General features: G+C 45.5%; 1 protein-coding gene across 1 annotated transcript in view; it reads left to right on the top strand.

Moving 5' to 3' along the window:
• Nucleotides 1–19,539, top strand: part of KCND3 (potassium voltage-gated channel subfamily D member 3) — a 123,080-nt gene that overhangs the window by 16,315 nt on the left and 87,226 nt on the right. The gene's annotated exons all lie outside the window — the stretch shown is intronic.

Here is a 19,539-nt window from a genome sequence, read left to right as displayed (position 1 = left end):
GTGCTTGAGCACCTTACGAGCACACCAGCTTCCCAGCTGACAGCGTGCCTGGGCTGCGCTGCTCCGAGAGTCAGAGGGAATAACAACAAACGCAACAAACCATCCACTTAGTCAGTGGGCAGAGTCCAGCCTCAGAATTCAAAACCAATCACTCTGCCTAATCGTTATTCATTGCATATTTTTCCCTTGTACAGCTCTGTCACTGGTTAATAAAATACCACAAGATGACTGCCCACTTTAAGCAATTATGCACAAGACGCATAATGCAATAGTTGGAGCCCATGCCATGAACGCTTCCGCAGCGCAGGAATAACGGGTAAATTTCACGACCTTTCTATGGAAACATGGTGAAGAAAAGAAATCAGGTCAGCAGAAGTCCCAGGCTGCAGCCCAGTGCATAGAGTGGGCTCAACAGACATCTTAAAATCTGCCATCTGCAATTCTGAACCCCATGAACACCGTGAGTGCATCCTTAGCCATAGCCCTACATGCATCCAGCCGGGAGTAAATCAGATTGAGTGGGTATGAAAAAGATTCTTGAGGATTATGTGTAAGATGTGAAAAGCAATCACACCACTATATATGATAAAACATAGCCATAAAATAAAAGACTGAAGGCCTGAATGATTGGGCATTGATGCAAAGTGATTTTTAAATGTTACCATTCAAATATGGTAAAAAATAATATCCCTCTTGCAAAAAACCAGCACTGAGTGGTAGAAAACAAAACCCACTACAGAACCTGGTCTAGGGGAAGGTGTCCCTCCCCATCACAGGGGGGTTGGACCTAGATGATCTTTAAGGTCTCTTCCAACCCAAACCATTCTATGATTCTAAGAGAGGCAGCCCTGAGGAAAGACATGGCAGAAGCACGGGTCTCTCTCCTCTGCCTAGCAAAACTCATCATTTCCAAACTGTTTTCCTTTCTCAGTGTTCAAACTTTTACATAATTCAAGAGGAGTTCAGTATGTGCTGTTAGACAGGTCTGTGTCTGAAGAGCTGCAGCAGAGTATGTGCACCCACAGTCAGAGATACAACGGGATTTATGTATATTTTTCCCCTCATTCATTTCTCAAAAGTATCACATATGTGGCCTTTACAATAAAATTGTCATTATTTTTTTAGTGCGTAGACATGTCAAAAAATTGCTCTTCATGTGCTGATATACTCAAAGTTGATCTGAGACTAGTCAGCGTAAGCGAGGAATTCAATACCCTTTTGGAGATACGTGAGCTGGGCAATACTTTTCTAGTCTGTGTATGGGCCGATGTGCAATTGAACAATCTGAATCCTGGTCTAATTATACAAATGAAACATGTCAAGCATCGCAAGGAGTGGTAGGAAATGAAGTCTAAAATTTCAGAGATTAGGCTGATGAAGAGATTGTACGCAGCTGTCAATAAAAGTCCTCCTCCTTCCCGACAAGTGCCCCCCGTGGTCACAGATCACTCGCGGGATACGCCACGCCTGACAGCAGCGTTGCAGGGAGTCTTCTGTGAACCGAAGGGATATTGGCTTTATGCCCACTGTGAATAATGGGCTTTGTCAGGAATGATCTATTTAAAAACTAAGCACTACTCAGGGTTGTCTTTCAGACATACGCGGCCATTTACAAGGTACCGCATTAGCGGCGCTGAGGGCTGGGGCTGCCAGCGAGGCTGTAGTCCCACAGAGGCCGTCAGGCCACCAGCTTTCCCGTGGAGGTGGAGAAAGGGGGCACGGTACAAGAGCACAAGTGGTTAAATGTAAATTGCTTCTTTCCTTCCCAAAAGCCTTTCACTGCAAGTGACACCAGGTACCACGCTCGGTCCTCATTCACCCTGTCCTCAGCGCACAGACGTGAGCTGCCTGGCCGGGAGGGGCAGGGGGAGCGCAGTTCGAGACCACTTGTCTTCTCTTCCATCCAGATATTTGTTCGTGCCAGTGCAAGCTTAGGGGGTTAATTACTAAGCCTAAAAGGCTCTTTCTTAGGGACCTAGGGAAGAAAAGAGCTGCTGAGGGCCAGTTATTTCTGCTGCCTCTCCTGCTGCTTTTTTTTCATATTATGCATCCTCCCAAAATGTAATTTTTTTTTCTTCCATCTGAGTCACGTTCTGCTTTCCTCTCCCTTACCCGAGCAGTGAGTTTGTGCATCTGTTTAGGGACTGTTTTAGAAAGAGGGGAAGTGTCCGTCTGCAGCCATGGTAGGTGACCCGAACGCAAAGCTGCCTCACAACTCAACTGCTCCGGCAGTCGCAGGGCTGCCGAGTCTGTAGCCCTGTGACAGCTCTGTGCAGCAAACAGCTGGTGTCTGAGATGATTTTGGTGATACGAGATGGTTTCAGAGACTAATGTTCTCCCAGCTCACTATTGACACATGGGACAGGTAAATGAGATTTACTTTGGCATCTCATTCACTTCTCAATCCATCTTCTCTAGTACTTTTCTTCTCTCCCCTCCAGCCTGTGCCTGGAAAGGTCAGTCAGTTTAATTACAGATGTTAGACGCATACGTGCCATTTGCAGATCTGCTAAGTCTGCTCAGGCAACTGGAACTTTGTTGCACACTCCTACTGCTTTTTGCCCCGAATAAAATAGCAACAGGTTTCTTATTGCAGCGAAGAAACCTCCCCATCTGGTCACTGGACTGATAAGAAAAGAAATAAATAACTGAAGAGTAGTGAGTTTTAATGACATTTCTGCAGCTTCACCAAGACTGTCAGAATATGCTACGAATATTTATAGAGTTCACTGCCTTCCTAAATAAACATTGACATCTCCATTGTACAGATGTAAAATCCAAGTCAGCAAACGACTGAACTTCTCCTACACAAACCATACAATAAAGAACTCCCTGCTCCCGTTTTGGGGTAGCAGCACATCTTCCTCAGTGGAACCCATGCAATCCCTCAGACCATCAGCGACAGCACAGCAAGCGGAAGGCAGCTTTGATCAAATCATTCTCTGCCTATTTAAAGACCCTGACTTCCACAGAAGGTGAGCAGAACGGGTCACCTCCTGCAGACAGGCAAGGGGTGGCACTGAGATTTTCTGATGTTTGTCCAGAGAGTCAGTCCGGCACTTTTCCACCTGTAGTTTTCTTGCTAATCACTGTAACGTCACCCCAGAAGAAAATTCTGCTGACAAGGCGGGTAGTTTTGATACCTGTCATTTCTCCCCGCATCACGGTTCTGTTCGGTTCCCACATTCAAGACCCTTTGAAAAGCAGAGGCGCAAATCCATTAAGGGGCTATAAACGGTCAGCTGAGACTGCTGTGTTGTTTCTATCCCTTTAGAGAAACCCACAAAATTCTACAGGGGTCAAAACAAACACACAAATACACAAACAAACAGTAGTTGCCTTAGTCTTCGGAACCATTTGGTAGTGTGTTCCAGGAACTCATGCTGCAGTATAAACTTCACTTTGAAATAAAGGACACTTCACGATTTTTAATTGCATCCTAACCTTTCATTAATTGGGCTTTATGCAGTGAACAACATCACAATAATAGGTCTGCAACCTCTGTGCAGAATTCAAATGGGCCACAATCAGGGGAGAGCACCTGAGCGTGCCAGGCCGCCAGCCCCCGCGGGAGCTAATGGCCTCATCCAGCACTATAGAGACTTGCTAATTATCCAGTGGCCTTTGTTTCACTGGAATTACTTTCAAAACAAGCAACATCTGAAAAGCATTCCCTACACACCACAAATTTTGGCATTCACTCATCAGAGAGGCATACAACAGCTCTAGAAAGTGATGGCTTTCAGCAGCTTTGAAAAGTCACATTTTAAATTTATTTCCATAATAATGAGTCTAGTGAACACTTTTGTCAGAAAGATTTATTTGCATACCTCACATTTATGTTTTCATGTCATTTCTGAACTTCCCATAAACAACAGATTTTACAGCTAATAAAAGTAATAATCCCAAGGGCAGTAACTTTGCTCATGGCTTCGGCTGCAGGCGCGCAGTCTGCCTGCGTCCGCACCTGCGCCACGACGCCCGGGGGACCGATTCTGCAGGATGCTCAGCTCGGCCCTGGCCGTGTCTGGAGCTCACCTGTCTCTGCCTGCAACGCACAGAACCCGCAGGATGAGGCCATAAAGCGTGAAGTCAGGGCTTGAAAGACACAGACCCTATCTTCGGCAAGAGAAGGGAGAGCGCAAGCTAGACAGGATCTGCCCACGAAGCACAGGGATGGCCTCCCACCCCTGTGCCTCGGAAGGGCTTTTACAGCTAAGAGGAACAGTTAAGCACAGCCTCAAAGCCAGATTTCCTCTCTCTTTTTTGCCAGGGCTCAGGCTTCTCGCCCCCAGCTTTAGGAGCAAACTCCGTCCTTCTCCCTGGCCGTCTCGGTCTTCCCACTTCTCGTGCAAACCCTTTGCAACCCCTCCACGAAGCCCCGAAGCTGCGGTTGAGCAGTCGCTCGCCAGGGACAAGCGCAGCTGCGCGGGGAGCGGGAAGCCTCGGCAGAGCCAAGCGCAGCCCCGCGGGCCTGCGGGAGCAGCTGGGCGCAGGACCCTGCCGGCCGCGGCAGCGCCGGGAGCCCGCAGGAGCCCCTCCGCCCCGCGGCGCCGGGAAGAAATCCAGATCCTGTACATGCCCCGTGCACAGGGGCAGGTTTTACGCCCCGGTTTTAAGGCCGAGGTTCTCAAAGCCTCCGGGAGAGCCCAGCCCTCGGGGCAGTTTTGAAGCTCTTGTCCTGCGACCTCCCCAAAGCGCGGCTCCAGGCAGGCGCGGGCTCTGCGCGGAGGGGGCTGCCGCACCTGGGGCCCCTCCCCGCCGTGGGCTGCCTGGACGTACTTCCCAGCAGGAACTTGTTGTCCCTTGGGAATTACAATGCCATTTGTTCTAATTCTTGTTGACATTTCATTTCACACACTATTAAATGAACCCCTTCAGAAGGATGAAACAGAAATTTGCTTTGGAAGAGAGAAAAATAGTGTGCTTTAGGACAAAACAAGCTCATGATTTATTTTTCTGATATAGTTAACATATATGGTGCAAAGCATCCAGCCAACCTTAAACAGTACTGCTCTATTGTACATAATACTGTATTTGGTGACTATGGCAGCAAAGTCACTAACGTAAGCCACATGCTTCTATTATTATTATTGCCATTTTTAAACCAGTCACAGTATTTCTAACTAAACTGATCTCTCCCTTTGTTTCTAAGTAGAGTTGAAATGCTTTCTGTAAATATCCAGTTTTGTATCTGCAATAATAGAATACTGGATAATGGAAGGACAAGTGTAAGGGAACTTAAATGAATCTTTTTTTTTTTTTTTGACCAATTTAGCAATGACATATTCTATCAATCACTTCCGCACTGGGTCTGTAGAGTAAGCAGATACCTTGACACATTTTATACCTTTCTTTGAGCAATATAAAATGACGTTAGGAGATGGAACAAGTTGCTAAAGGTAGCTGTGAATCCCTTTTACTGGCGAAATGAGCAAGAAGGGAGAGGGACGTACTGGCGCAGGCTCTGGGGCAGAAGGACACGCGGGGACGGTGGCTCCGAGAGCACCGCAGGGGACGGGCCACTGCCGGGGAGACCACAGCTCCCAGCTTTGGTGGGATCACGATACACGGAAAAAACCACAAACTGACGTGAGCAGATCTGGAAAATACAGTAGTAAGAATGGCTACTATAAAAACACAGCTTCCTCCTGCTTTCCATGGGCCTTAACTCCCAATGTGCTACATTTATCTTCTGTGGTGATTAAAGGTCAGCAAAGTTATTAATACTGAGACTTTTCTCACTGTACCACGTTAAGAAATAGACTTCCTTACTTATTTAAAGAAAATAACCCCCTTTTTCTCTTCTAAATCTGCTTTCATAGGAGAAGTGTAATAGTGAAAAATGCTGCAGAGTCCATTTGTATATGGCTCATCAACAGTTTTATGAATACCGTAAAAATACAATTTATGAGGATAAACGAAGGCCGTGATTTGCAGAAATCACGCGAGTTCATGATGGCAACGCACCAAAGCAACTCGCAGGGAGGTGTCGCACAGCATTGCCCCGTGGGCTGCAAGGGCGGGGACGCACTGGGCGGTGCTCTCCCCACCCAACGCCTGGGCAAAGCGAGGGGCAGAGGGACAGACGGACAGCCCGGCCGGCCGAGCTGCCGGCAGGACCGTTACTCTTCTGGCCCAGTACCTGCCTCCGGCTGCCAAAAAGTGCTAGAAACTACCGTGGGGAAAAATTCTTTTGAAACAGGAAGAATTCTGAGGATGACGTGAACGTCTACTTTCTCAATTTTTAAACTAGGATTATGTCATGTAATATCTTTAAAGATATTCCCCAGGGCCAGTCCCTTTTACAGTGAATAATATCTAATCACCCATTTCTTCCCATATAATATACTACTGCCTTCTAAATTTGTCGATCTAATTAGCTCTTTCCCCTAACACTCAGTATGATTAAATCTGTATTAAAACTTTCTGTGCAGCACAAGAGCAGACACACCTGAGCATTTTCTAAATTTAGCAGAGGACAATATTTAATGGGTTATTTTTAATGGATGCTGGAATTGCTGCATAAATTAATTCTGATTCGAGTTTCCTCAGCCTCCCTATTTTTTCCTCAGCTCCCTTAAATTGTATATCAAGCAGATTAGAAAGAATAATGGAGAAACCTACCTGGTACCATCCATCAAGTATCCTTCAGAACTAAATTAACAATGAGCACTTTATGCAAAAAGAGGAGGAAGAAACTGGGTTTCTTTATACTTCAGCTTCATCATTTTATAAGATGTGTCAGACTAGACACATTTGGACTCATCTCGCAGTTTCCATGCGGTTTAAACAGGGCAAACGTAAGGGCTGGAAACAATTCCTGAGGATTTTCATAACTTGCATTTAATCCAAATTTTAGGAAGATTTGCATGTGTTTGGGGTAATTAAAAGGCCCGTTTGTGCACTGTGGAGCAATGACCTGATCTCCTTTTCACAGACCGCATCAAAGTTACTGTTGATGTGAATCATCAACGCATCACAAATCATTACAAGATTTGTCATGCACCAGCGCTCTGCAGACTGCAAGTGCGAAGGCAAAGCCGCTTGCCCCGGCAGCCTCGCCAGCCCCTGCCCCGCTCGGCATCGGCGTGCGGAGCCACGTGCTCCAGGGGAACCTGATTTTCTTCTTCCTCCACTCAAACCGTGGGGACTCCTGGGGCTCAGCTCTGCAGACCCAGAGGAGATGGGGGATGCCGGGCACGGCACTGACTCGCGGCACTGGGAAATGCAGCCTCTGCACCTCTCAGAAGAGCCGAGCAAAAACTTCCTCTGCGCTCTGCCGGCTCCACCGCCGACAGGGAAAACCGGCTCTGCTCTCTTCCCCAGGGCCCAGGAGATGCCGAAATTTTCCCTAAAGCTACAGGCTCAGGAAGCAGAGACTCGGGGCTCTCCGAGTCGTGCAGAAGCACAGGGTAAGAGGACTGTGGCAGATGTTCCCCACCAAGGAGATCTCCCGTCAGAGCAACCCGACTGTCAGATGCAAGAGCTGAGCTGTCTCAGCCTCGGAGAACAGGAGCGACTCAGGGCTGTTTCCTGAGCTCAGGAGAGAATTTAAATTGCTCAGTGCAACTGGCAACTAAAGAGGCAAAGCAGGAAGGATGGAAGACCTGACAAAATCAGCTCCGAGAAAAAAGGGTAAAAATCTGTGATGGGATCTCTTCCGAATCCTTTCACTGTCGTTCATTAGGCAGGTAGATGGGAAACCATGCTGGTGTTGCTGGGGGCTCTCGACTGCCTTCAGAAAACCCCACAAAAGTCTTTGCATGCCTCTAATTCGAATACTTTCTGCTGCCAGTGCAGGAATTTCTCTGAATCGTGTTGTGAGGGTTGAAAGTCGGTTCTTGGCCCATTTAACTATACAGCCACCTCTTTCATTAGAGTCCAGTGGCAGAAAGATAACCAATTCCATCTTCATAATTACAAAGACATCCACAGCAGGAGACAATAAGGTTGTTTCTTACGGAGGATTTGAATTACTTCAATTATCGTGTCTGAAGCCTCCTATTCAGGGAAGCGTGAGGTTTGGGAATACTTTAGAGCAATCAATTGTGCCTGATTGGTTATATTCAATAAAACTAGATGGGAGAATCTTTTTTTGTTCCCTTTAGGCAATACAAGCTCAAAGACTTGTAAAATCTCTGTGCCCCCTTCAGGGCTGCCACTTGAACAAAACAAAGGCACAAGCTGCAGGAAAGAGAAACTAATATTCTGGGTGTATTTAGGCTGCTTCTTCCTGAAAGAACAGTTTATCCTCACACACCATCCACTGAATTCAAAGAGCTGTGCTGGGGAGGTCAGCGCTGTTACCCTCCCTTCGCAGGTGAAGAAACTGAGGCACACAATGGAAAGTGATCTAGGAAAAGGAATCACTTCTGCTCATCTTATAAAGGCAAAAGAAAAGGAGACCCAGTATGTTACTGTGCAGGGCTATACCTGGCTTCCAGCAGAGTACAGAAGTAGAGCAGGAAGATGTCATGGACCTATCCCTGACCAAAGGACAGATCCATTCCCAGGGTGGATTCACTCTGCAAGCAAAACCCAGCCAAGCTGGAGTCTGACCTCCAGTACAAATTAAGTTCTTATGACTAATTAAAATGTACTTTTTCTTTCTCTTCTCTCTGCTAGTCAATAAGATAAACAATAGGCTAGTGGAATACAAAGAACTTGCTTCGTGAATTCTCAAAGATGCTTTACAGCATTAGATAGCAAACACAAAAGCTGAGCTGATGATGTGTTTATTTTTGTATAAATACGTGTTCCTCTGGTGTCACTTTTGGCATGGAAGAAAAGAAACATGTTTCCTCCTAAACATTTCAAAATGGCCAGGTCCTCATTAAGAGATTTGTAATCCTGTCTCTGGAAGGCATGCAGAAAAATGAGTATGCCTCAAAAACCTACAATACATTAATGCTTTTTACATAATCCACTCCTATTTAGCCAGACCTCCAACTTACATTTAATTTGAAGCATAGATATGAGTTCAGATTGGTTTAAAATTCTACATTGAATAGAAAACTCTTTGCTGATTTGAGGCCATAGCTATGGACTTACTCTCATCTCTAGGAGGTGTGGATGACATTAAGAACGCCACCAAATCTCTGAACATCTTACTGGCTCCTAGCTTATTAAATTTCTTAAAAGTTTCTCCTAAGAAAAGGTTCTTTTTCTCTTCATTTCCACCTCTGATCAAAACCCTAAGTCAGATCATCCTGTTAAACTGAAACCAGATAATACTTTCAGGTGTGTTTCTTCATTAGCCCTAAAATCTCTTTTGGGGAGGTAGGAGAATTGTTCTTTTCAAGTGAAACACATATTTATGAAAGCTACAATTGCTCTGCTCAGGAGAACAACGCGCCAGTTCAGCACTCCACGCTGGATCAACAAAGCACTTAAGCACATATTTCATTTCGGCAGGTGTTCAAATCCTACTGCCTTAAGCAAAGCACCTCTCTAAGCAGGTTGCCGTACAGACTGGTTTAAGCATCAGCTTTGCTGTACTCTGGTCTGCAGCTTAGCCCTTGTCTGGTAAGCTGCCTGAGACAGCACCATCCCTCTCTCAAGAGCTAGACAGAGAAAGTTGCAGAAAGTAATATCGTGCACTCCCCGAGGAAATTAAAGTGGTCATGTTGGAGCTAGTTTCTGCAATGGAGAATGAAAGATGCTTGCATTATCAGTAAAGTATAAGATATTGCGAAATAGGGCTGTGCATTTGCAGTTCATGCCCAAGCTGAAGCTCTATCTTATCTCAGGACAACCTCGCAGCCTGCTCCTACGTTTGCTTTGCAAAGAAAAGGAGGACATAAGTAAAGAAAAAGTTTTTTTCTTTTTTTTTTTTAAGTGTCACCTGAAGGTTTAAATTTAGTAATTAAAAGTCCCTATATGCTTCTGCATGAATTTTTAAACATAGTCATTAAAAATAAAATAAACCCTTAGCATGATCCACCTTACATAACTTCCTCCACAATTTAAAAATAACTTGTACAACTTTCTAGTACTCGGTGTGCATCACAGCAATTATAGGAGAGGCAGGTACCCCGACTGCAGTGCACGCAGAGCTCGCACCTCACCCATTCCTCTCCAAAATCTTCCTTTACAAGAGCCTTAGCCTTTGGGTACAGAATCGCCACAGTGAAAGGGGTAAGACAGCCTCCCGCGACAGACCTGACCCTCGCTGCACCCCAGACCCAGCTCTGGGGGTGCTGGGGGGAGGCGCAGCCCGAACCCCTCCCTCGCCCCAGCTGGGCACCTGGAGCAGGGGTCGCCCCTCGCCCCCCACCAAACAGGTCTGGTGGGCCCCAGGGCCCCCGGGTCGGCGGGGAGGCAGCTGCACGGGCACAGCTGTATTGCGGGGATCTGGTCGTCTTTCTGCACATAGCGTTTCTTTACTTACTGCAAGCACGTATTACGTTTTAAAGAGCTGTGAAGGAAGCATAGCTCTGCATTGTAGCTTGGCTAATGGAATTACCAGAGAATCCTAAACCTTATGTCATTCTGGTCCAATAAATATTAAAGTCAGGGAAAAAACTCATTAGAAGTCCCAAGAGTATAAATACAAAACAGAGCTATCTTTGTATTTGTGCTGAAATCAAACAACGCATTAATAGCGCTTCATAAAGTCACCTGTGTATTGGTCTATACAGCTCTGCAGCTGAATCCTCTGCTATGTACCATGGGAGGACCAAGTATGAACGCTCTTCTGTTCCAGATAAAGTTCCTGAGAAATTCTCAGAAGCAGCCAAAAAACTGGAAGCCAGTAAGAATTGCAGAGTGGAAAGAAATGACCATGTGAGAATGATAAATGCATTGGAAAATAAGGAGAGCGAGGATATACATCAACATAGGTATATAAATCATGTAAATGCATGATGAATTTGTTATGCCAGCTACGCCTGTTGAACTGTTAAAGCAATGCTAAAATATGATTGAGGCACATGTGAGAAACTCTAGGCAAGTCTCCCAGGCCTTCATCCCTGTCTGGAGTAAATTATTGTAGCTGTACTCACCTCAGTTTACATTAAATTAGGACCTAGCCAGTTTTAGCTACAGAGAGAATTATTACTGAGCGTACACCAGGCAGAACAGCATTAGGTGGTCAGGCACACGTCTATTTTCTACTTCCCAACTGCACACCGTCCCAAGTCCACGCACTACCTCAAGCTATGCACACACACCTGCCGTGGGTGTGCAAGACAAATCCCGCGGCTGAGCGGCTCCACCTCACAGCGCGGCCCTGAGCCCACCCCGGGGGCCGGCGCGCAGGCAGGCAAGGAGCGTGGCAGGGCGCGCGGAACGGGCTCAGGACCTCGCGGTCCTGCCGGGGGACCAGCGACGGCAACCCCTGGCGTGTGGGTCCCCCAGAGCCGAGACTGCGGCCCTGCCCCGGCTGCTGGAGCCGGCTCCGCGTTGGTTTTCAAGCGGGGAGCCAGGTCGGGCGAGCCCCCGGGAGGGCTGCCTGCCCCGGGCAGCGCCCTGCCAGGCTGCTGTGCCGCGGCCTGCGGTCCCCACGCCAGTCTGCTGTGTCATTGCACGGCTATTTATAGACTGGCGGTTGTATCCAGGGAACCGGAGGATGTTGACTAGTACTCTTCTATGAATAAAACATGGATATTTTCCTGGCTTGAGAAGCTAAGAGCTGCTTTAGATTTAACGTTTTTCTCTCTGATTGGGCTCAGCAGCTGAGTCAGTTACTTGTACTTCGGACACAAAAAGAAGGATTTGAAACTTGGCCTAAGAGAATACGTTACAAACACTAGGTCAATATGTCCTTTGCTGTGACGAAACGGCACTATTCTATCAATACTATGGAAAAAATGATAAAACTTCAGGAAATTTGCTTTTTCTGCAGATAGTATCCTTTTCTCCAGTTTTTCTTTCCCCGGAAGTCAAAAGATACCCTTCCTTGTCACTTGAGCACAAAACATCTCATTCTGAAATTTCTTTGGATAATACAGGCCTTGGTAATTTTTTCCTATCTATAATTGTATATGGAATTTAAACAGAGGGCGCGTCCACGTTTTTTCCAAATACTAAATCGCACAAGAGGAAACGTTGCTTACTGCCCTTTCCTGATGCCCAAGCAGAAGCTGACTTTTAAGGGCAAGGGCTGCCCACTCTGTCCTGAATTCTTATGACTTGGATGAAATTCAATATCACCACAAATCCTACTAGCCATGGAAGTCTAATGGGGACCAGATCAGGACAATAACAAAGACAGACAGACAGGCCAGCGATGCCCTTGTCCTTGCAAAGATTGAGACTCGTCTTTTAGAAACATATTCAGGGAAAGGGCAAGACTTGCTCTTACTGATGTGCTTTTATGCTACTCTGGCTTTGTAGGTGGGAAAGAAGGAGCCTTAAAGTGAACGCAATGCGATATATTCCTACCCACAACCTTCCAACCATCAGCTTAGCGAAGGGAAGGGAGGCAGGGTGCCTGGATGTTTAGCTTTAAGCAACCTAGCTTAGGTACGAAAAGCAATGAAGGCATTGCAGCACACAGCAATGTGGGTTAAGTGAATCTAAACTGAGCTCTGCGCTGTTGCAGCCAGGCTGCTTCTGGTACATCCCAGCTCGGCAGCACCAAACCTGCTTTGGGATCTCTGCACCGCAAGGAGTTCACGTAGGTCTGCCCACAACGTCAGCAAACAAGCGGTCTGGAGTGTACCCAACTACACAAGGAATGGCCCAAATATTTCACCCTCTCCTGGTTAAAACACTGAGTGTTTTGATTTGTTTCCTGCTGAAATCCCCACTTCTCGCCCCTCCTTCCTATCGTCACACATTTGCTAGAAAGCATCAGGCTGCATTATTCCAGCTTTATGCCATCCTCATGCCATGGTGTTATACCAGCATAAAACCAATAGTTTATCACGGACCTTCTATCCCCGATCAGTGGACAGATAGGTCGAGAGAACAAGCAGGAGATCCACCGCCTCTCAGGCACAACATGTCCTTTTGTTGATCAATAAGAACACACGTCCTGTAACCTGCAAATTACCACGTCTACCCCAATCTCTCTCCCTCTGTTGAAAAATTAATGCCAAGTTTTCTACAGTGGCATCTGAGATGTGAAATGACAAAAGGAAGGTCAATTTGGTGGATACATTTCTGCATACAGTTTTGAAGTAGGTCAAGTAATATAGGACTTGGCATCACTCTCAAAGTAATCATAACTGGAATTAAATTTAGATTTCAATAATGAAGGCGCTTGAAAAAGTCAAAACTCCAGGCCTGTTTCTGTGGCCCCTCTTTCCTGCAAGAGCAACCCCATGACTCTATAGTCGCCTCAAAGGATCGATAATATACAGATATTGCCAATTTACCCAAGAGAGGTTGGGTTTTTTTGCCACTGTTTTTGTCAATCTCCCTGGACAAATCACTGTATGGCTAAGCATAGCACCTTCATGACAACTTTCACTGTAAAATTTCAGCTTATTTATGAGCTCCTATAACATACATAATCATATAACTGCCTCTGCAAGGTGAATAAATACCATCAGCCTAGGCTTTTACTGCTGAGGATGCTGCGGCACGGGAAGATGAAGTGAGCTGCCCAGGTGTGTACCACAATGATGGGACCAACCCAGAGAGCTCAGATTCTCTTAATCTACATTACTAAGTGTTCTTTCCAGGTTCAAAAAGGCTTGGTTTTAATGCATACTTTTCACGGCTCACTAAACTCCTTGGTTTGAGTTGGATTCACAAGAAAAATACCAAAACGTTGCAAGAAGTCTGTTTCTCAAGTGTTTCAAACCATCCTACATTAGAAACCTTGCAAGAAGAAAGCCTGACCTAATGAGATTACCCAGGCGACCATTTTCAGGGCTAACCGCACTGAGGAAGAACAGAAAGAAAAGCACATTACTGACTGATAAATAAAATAAAACTCATTTTCTGATTTATTCTGTAAATCAAAATGATAAAAGAACCTCTAAAGCTATATTAAAGCTGAGAAAAACATAACACCAAATCAATGTTAAAGGCCATCTCAGCATCCTTTTATCTAACCAAAATTGTAAATACACTGCTACATTCCCAAAGCACAAAATCCATTTACACTTTGCATACTTGAAAAGAAGCCTAATGCATTTTGAAAACCACAGACTTAACTGCATGCTTCTCCCATTTAATACAACAGGACTTAGTAAGATTTGCAGGAGGCATAAAAGGCAAATTGAACCCTATAGTTGAGCACACAATTTCAGGTTCCCAGAAGAGGCAAACCTAGTGATGGGGAAAATGTAACACCAGAAGGGATCAAAGTAGGATAATGGATGACCAGAAAAATACAGGGAAAAATCATGAAATGCAGATTCGGTGCTCAATTTCTTGCAAAACTTCTCTGAACACTTAGCAGATGATTTGTAACAATGACAGGGAGTCAGTTTGCAAAGGCAGGTCCCAAAAGGATTTTACTTCTTGTGGATAACTGCATTTCACAGCTACCCGGGTCTTGTTAGTTTTGGGTAACAGAACTGGGCAGCCAAACTCTGAAGGAAAAGGCTGGTTTGGCTCCGCAGGTTGGTGCTGCTCTTGTCAGCAAGCACGACCACGGCCTCCCTGAAGAAGCTGGTGCATCCTCAGGGGGACTTACACGTCTTCATCCTACTCCGACCATTATCTAATGGCAGTTCAGTACTTCTACCCGAGAAGTGCAAGTTTAAATTTCTGAATAGGACAAGAAAAGAGAAAACTCTGAAACCACACAGACATGATCTCAGAAAGCCAGGTCTCAAGATATCTAGGACTTGTAGTCGTTTGAAGTCATCCATGTAACTAGCCATCCACCCATCCATGGACATACCCCTTCACCCATCTCTTTACTGACATCTCAAAGTGTCCCGCAAAGGCTGTCGAAGCTCTGAATGGCGAGTTCGTCATCCGAGAGCCCTCCTTAAACACTCTGCCCTGTTCTCGGCACTTACACTCTCACAACCTCTGTGAAGCCCACGATGTTGGAGAAGCATAAACGCAGGTAATATTTTTCCCTCTGCTTAAAATTAGAGAGGCAGACATGAAGCTTAGTTTAAACTGGCATATACACAGCAGAAAGCTGAGAGCTTATCCACAAGTGGTCTAAAGCATGGCACAAACTCAAATGACTCAACACAACAGATGCTCTTTATACCTGTCTGACTTTCTGCACAATGTGTGCTTTGATCCAAAAGCTTTTATGCTAATGCTTGAGCCAGAGATCGCTGAGGAAAACAGAAAGGCTCCTGTTGACTCGAGTAAGCCCTAGACCAGGCTGTCAGATGGAGGAACTGAGCATCAGTTTTGGAGTCTGTAATGTAAAATGTGCACACCCAAAATTAAAAATATGCTCCTGCACAGTCACTACGATAACGTACGTTAATTCTTCCTCTATTTCCTTCGCCCCATAAACACCTTCTAGCACTGGGAACAAAGTCTCACTCTAGGACATCTCTGCACATTGCCTGGCTGCTGCCTTGTCCCCTCTCCAGAGATCAGGTGTTGCCAAGACAACCCGCGAGGAGGGAGCCCCGCACGGGCTGCGGGGAGTGCGGGTGGCCCGAGAAAGGGGCAAGGGGTGGAGCAGGCTGGGAGCGGATTTCCAGGGAAAAAATCGAATACTCACTTTGGAGGGGGCATGTGAAATACCAGGGATAACGTTTGTCCTTTTTCCCTTACTGCCTGCGCGGCCGTGTGCCGAATTCTCCGGTTCTGAACTGTGCAAATAAATCCAGAAAAAACTGCGTTCACTGCTGCAAGCTGCCTTGCGAAGGAAAGAAACCCGGTGGGGCTCCTGCACCTTCGCTTTTCGGTCTCTCACCGTTTCCTTTTCTCGCCCTGCTCCTCTCCCATCTCCATCCCGTATCCAGCAGGTGTTTCCATGGCAACACCATGTAAAGCCATCCTTCCCTCTGACAGGGGAGAAATGTTGAATGGCTGAAAAGAATTGGCTTGGGAAAACCTGGAAATTCAACTAAAAATAGGAAAGGCAATAATGGAAGGTGATGGTGGAAAGCTGCCTGGGGACTTCGAACCCTTCCGGAGGTCTCCTTACAGGCGGAATGCAATTTGCTGTTTGTCTTTCACTCTGATGAGAGGAAAGAAAGACTTTTGTTTTCTTGTAAGATGTGAAGCATCTCTGGCAGCATTGTCCCTTCATGCGAGCCCATCATTAGCAGTAATTCTCCTAATTCTATTTTATCATATAGAAATGATTCTGAGGGACCTGGAAAGCAAGGAGTGAGTTGCAGAGCCCCAGATTCTGCCCTAAGGAATAGCTTCACTTGAAAGCATATACTGTTACAGTAAATCGGTGTAATTTGTGCTCTGATGTCCTGCACGGCTTTACACAAGTGACAAATCAATCATTATACAAACATCCTTTGATAATCAGTGTGGTTACATTAATTATGATAAATGCTTTTAGCAGCTGCAGTATGTGGACGCAATGCATAATTGCATAGGAATCATATTACCCTGCTTTTCTATTCATGTCCTGAAGTACAAAGTCTCTCAAAAATTGCTGTACTTCAATAGCTGAATGCAGAGTTTACAATCCACTCTTCCCAGTGTTTAATTGTAGAAAATGCAGAGTCCATTAGTATTACTGTTATTAAGTAATATTCCTTGAAAAAGAACCATTACCACTTTACAAATTACAAATATACAGGAGGACTATATCAGTTTCCTGACCCAGGGGATTAATTGTAGCAGTTGTTGCACAGCAACACGGTACAGCAGATTAGGACCTCACCTAATGAATAACACTGCATCCAATTGAAATTGCAAGGAAATTTAGCTTGGCAGAATGCAATTACAGAAGTCTAAATCTGATTGGATTGCAATATTTCTGTATTCTTAAAAAGTGCATCTGTAATGAATGGTAAAGAGCAATAGACAAGGAACATGTAATTCCCATTGGCCTTCAAGACACAGGAGGGGTGGAGGCTGAAAGGTTTCGAATTAAAGAGACAAATTCAACAAACAGATCAATGGATACACCTTCACATAATTAACCTCGGGGATTCAATGCCACAACACATCATTGGGAGTAAGAGTTCCGCTTCCTTTTCAGAAAGACCGGACATTTCTATCAAAAACAGGAATTGACGGCCAAATTAGTACAATGTGAATTTAGAAAAGGTTATAATTCTTTTGACTTAAAAGAGAAGTGTCCTTGATGGGAGGTTTTCCCCTCACTGCCTGCTCAGGGTCTCTTTTTTCAGAAGCAATTCGCATTTGTCACTGTGAATGGCAGGATGCTGAACCGGACTGATTTCTGGAGCAACGGCCTGTGTTTTTATATTCCCTCTCATCCTAATGATCGCAAGGGGCCAGACCCTTGGTTGTACATCTTATCGTGGAGCTTTAAGAGAGTCTTTCAGGGGATTTTGGTAAAGCAGAACAGCTACGTTAATTGTGTAGGAAACCAAAAGCACATGTTTCAGCGCTTGCTACAGCATCTGTGTTATTCCTGCCGGAAAGCTATTTCTGCGAAGAAGATCTTAAGTTCAGTTTTAGTCTAGAAAGACCTTAGTTGTTTGGGTAGTAAGAAAATGGGCATGGCATAAATATTTGGATAGGGTCTAAACCAGCACAGAGAGAGGAAGGAAAGCGTGCAGGAGCACTGCCTTGGGAAGGCGGCCGAACGGCTCCTCGGCGTTCCAGCTGCCATTTCTCATCTGGCATGGACAGTGCAGTCGCGACGATGGAGCAGTTTGACAAGAGCCTGGGTATTTTAGTGTTATGGGAAATCAGAACGAGAAAACGTGCAGGAAGGCTCCAGCTGAATCACAGCCTGGCCTTCTTCAGACGGAGAGGAATTGCGATACAGACCTCCCAACCAGCCAGGTCCGAGCAGGAGCCTCGGCAAGGAAACTCCTGTTATGCTAACTCCAGCTGGAGTGAGCGGAACAGCAGCCCTGTGGCATCCTGATGCCCTGGAAGGAAGCACCACAATGATTAGCAAAAGAGCAGCATTTAAAGCATAAAGATAAGTGGAAATTCTGCTTAAAGGACTATTTAAAGAGGATTTTCCCCCAGAAATTGACTTTTTAAGACACAGAATTTTCATAAAAATAATGAGGGCTGTAATAAAGTCTGAGTCTAAACATCCTATTCCCAATGCTTTATACTTTGAGACACCCATTTTACAGGTTAACGGATCCATCTTATTTGACTTTGTAGAGAAAGACTTTGCAGAAGGATTTAGAAAAACACTAACTGTGTTTCCAGAAAAAAAACCCCACACTTCCGAATAAAGGGCACTGAGCAGACAAAAGTCCAAGGAGACTCCTGAAGCACCTCCATGAGATCCCTTCTGCTGTCTTTTACTACCTTATTCTTTAGGGTTCGACCAGAGCCTTTTCTTTCCTTCTGTACATGAGCTGTCCCGAGGAACCTGTGTCCTCGGGTCCTCAGTGATCCAGCAGTCCCAGCCGTCTGTCCCCACCTTCCCCTTTGCTACTTTCAGGGATGTAAATCAGCACAGTTCCAATAGTCATATCACTTTTTAGCAAAGAGGGGTTTAACCCTGTGTTTTCATCAATTTTCCCCAAACCTCTTGGCATCAAAAGATCTAAAAATAAACCCTCTTTCATATTTGGTGTGGTTTTGGAGTCTGGTTTAGAAATGGTTTGAGAAGGGCTTTTTTCTTCCTTTTTAGCCTTTATATCAGTCATTTTATCTGATATATGATAAGCTCAGATGAGTTTAAACTGATTCATCCTATTTTGTAATGTTTAAATGTACTTTGCTGAAGCTCCATCATAATGTCACACACTTTTAAAATGAATAATTCATCCTGCCCACCTCTTCTGAAATGCCAAAAGGATACTGCGCCTTACCAGATAGAAGCAAATACCTTTACTAAAAAGTACACAAGGAAACAATATAATTTAAGAAAAAATACCAACCCAAGCTGCACCACTGCAAATCTCAATACTGCGATCTCACGTGGGAGAACATGTTAAGACCCTGAGGGAGAAGGCTCTTCTCCAGGGAGGGGTCAGACCAGTGATTCAGTTGTTCTCTGCGTTAGGCACCGATGGCTCCGCGCTTTCTAACGGGAGTCAAGAAGTAGCTGAGAATCACTGACATGTGCAGATAAGACTCTTCTAGCAAATGCCTGTCAAGGAACTGTGCAAGAAATGACATTGATTTTATCCCCGTGCTGGTACTATTTCAGGGAGAGCCTTTGTCAGCTCTATATTTAGCTGCTGTATTATGTACCTTGCTAATAGCCAGGTAGAGTTTTGTCAATTTTGAACCCAGCAGGGATCAGGTTAAGACTCTGGAATGAATGCCACTTTGCGCGAAACTGGTGTTTGCCAACCAGAATAAAACACAGGTATAATGAAAGAAACCCGGAGAACTTCAAATAAGAGGCAGAGGAGTTTCCCGCAGCTGTATAGCACGATGGTCTCCTGCAGCCGTCGTGCGGCGGCACACTTGCACCCTGGGCTCAGGGGGGTGAAACCTCCCACCCAGCAGCACCCTTCCCAGGGCGGGGGGAGGTGGTCTGCGGGATGTTCACAGCTCCCAGAAACACACCGCAGCGCTCCC

This window comes from Calonectris borealis, chromosome 26, assembly GCF_964195595.1.
Source record: "Calonectris borealis chromosome 26, bCalBor7.hap1.2, whole genome shotgun sequence".
Classification (NCBI taxonomy): Eukaryota; Metazoa; Chordata; class Aves; order Procellariiformes; family Procellariidae; genus Calonectris; species Calonectris borealis.
The sequence above is the reverse complement of the archived record's forward strand: the minus strand, read 5'-3'. Positions and strand labels throughout refer to the sequence as shown.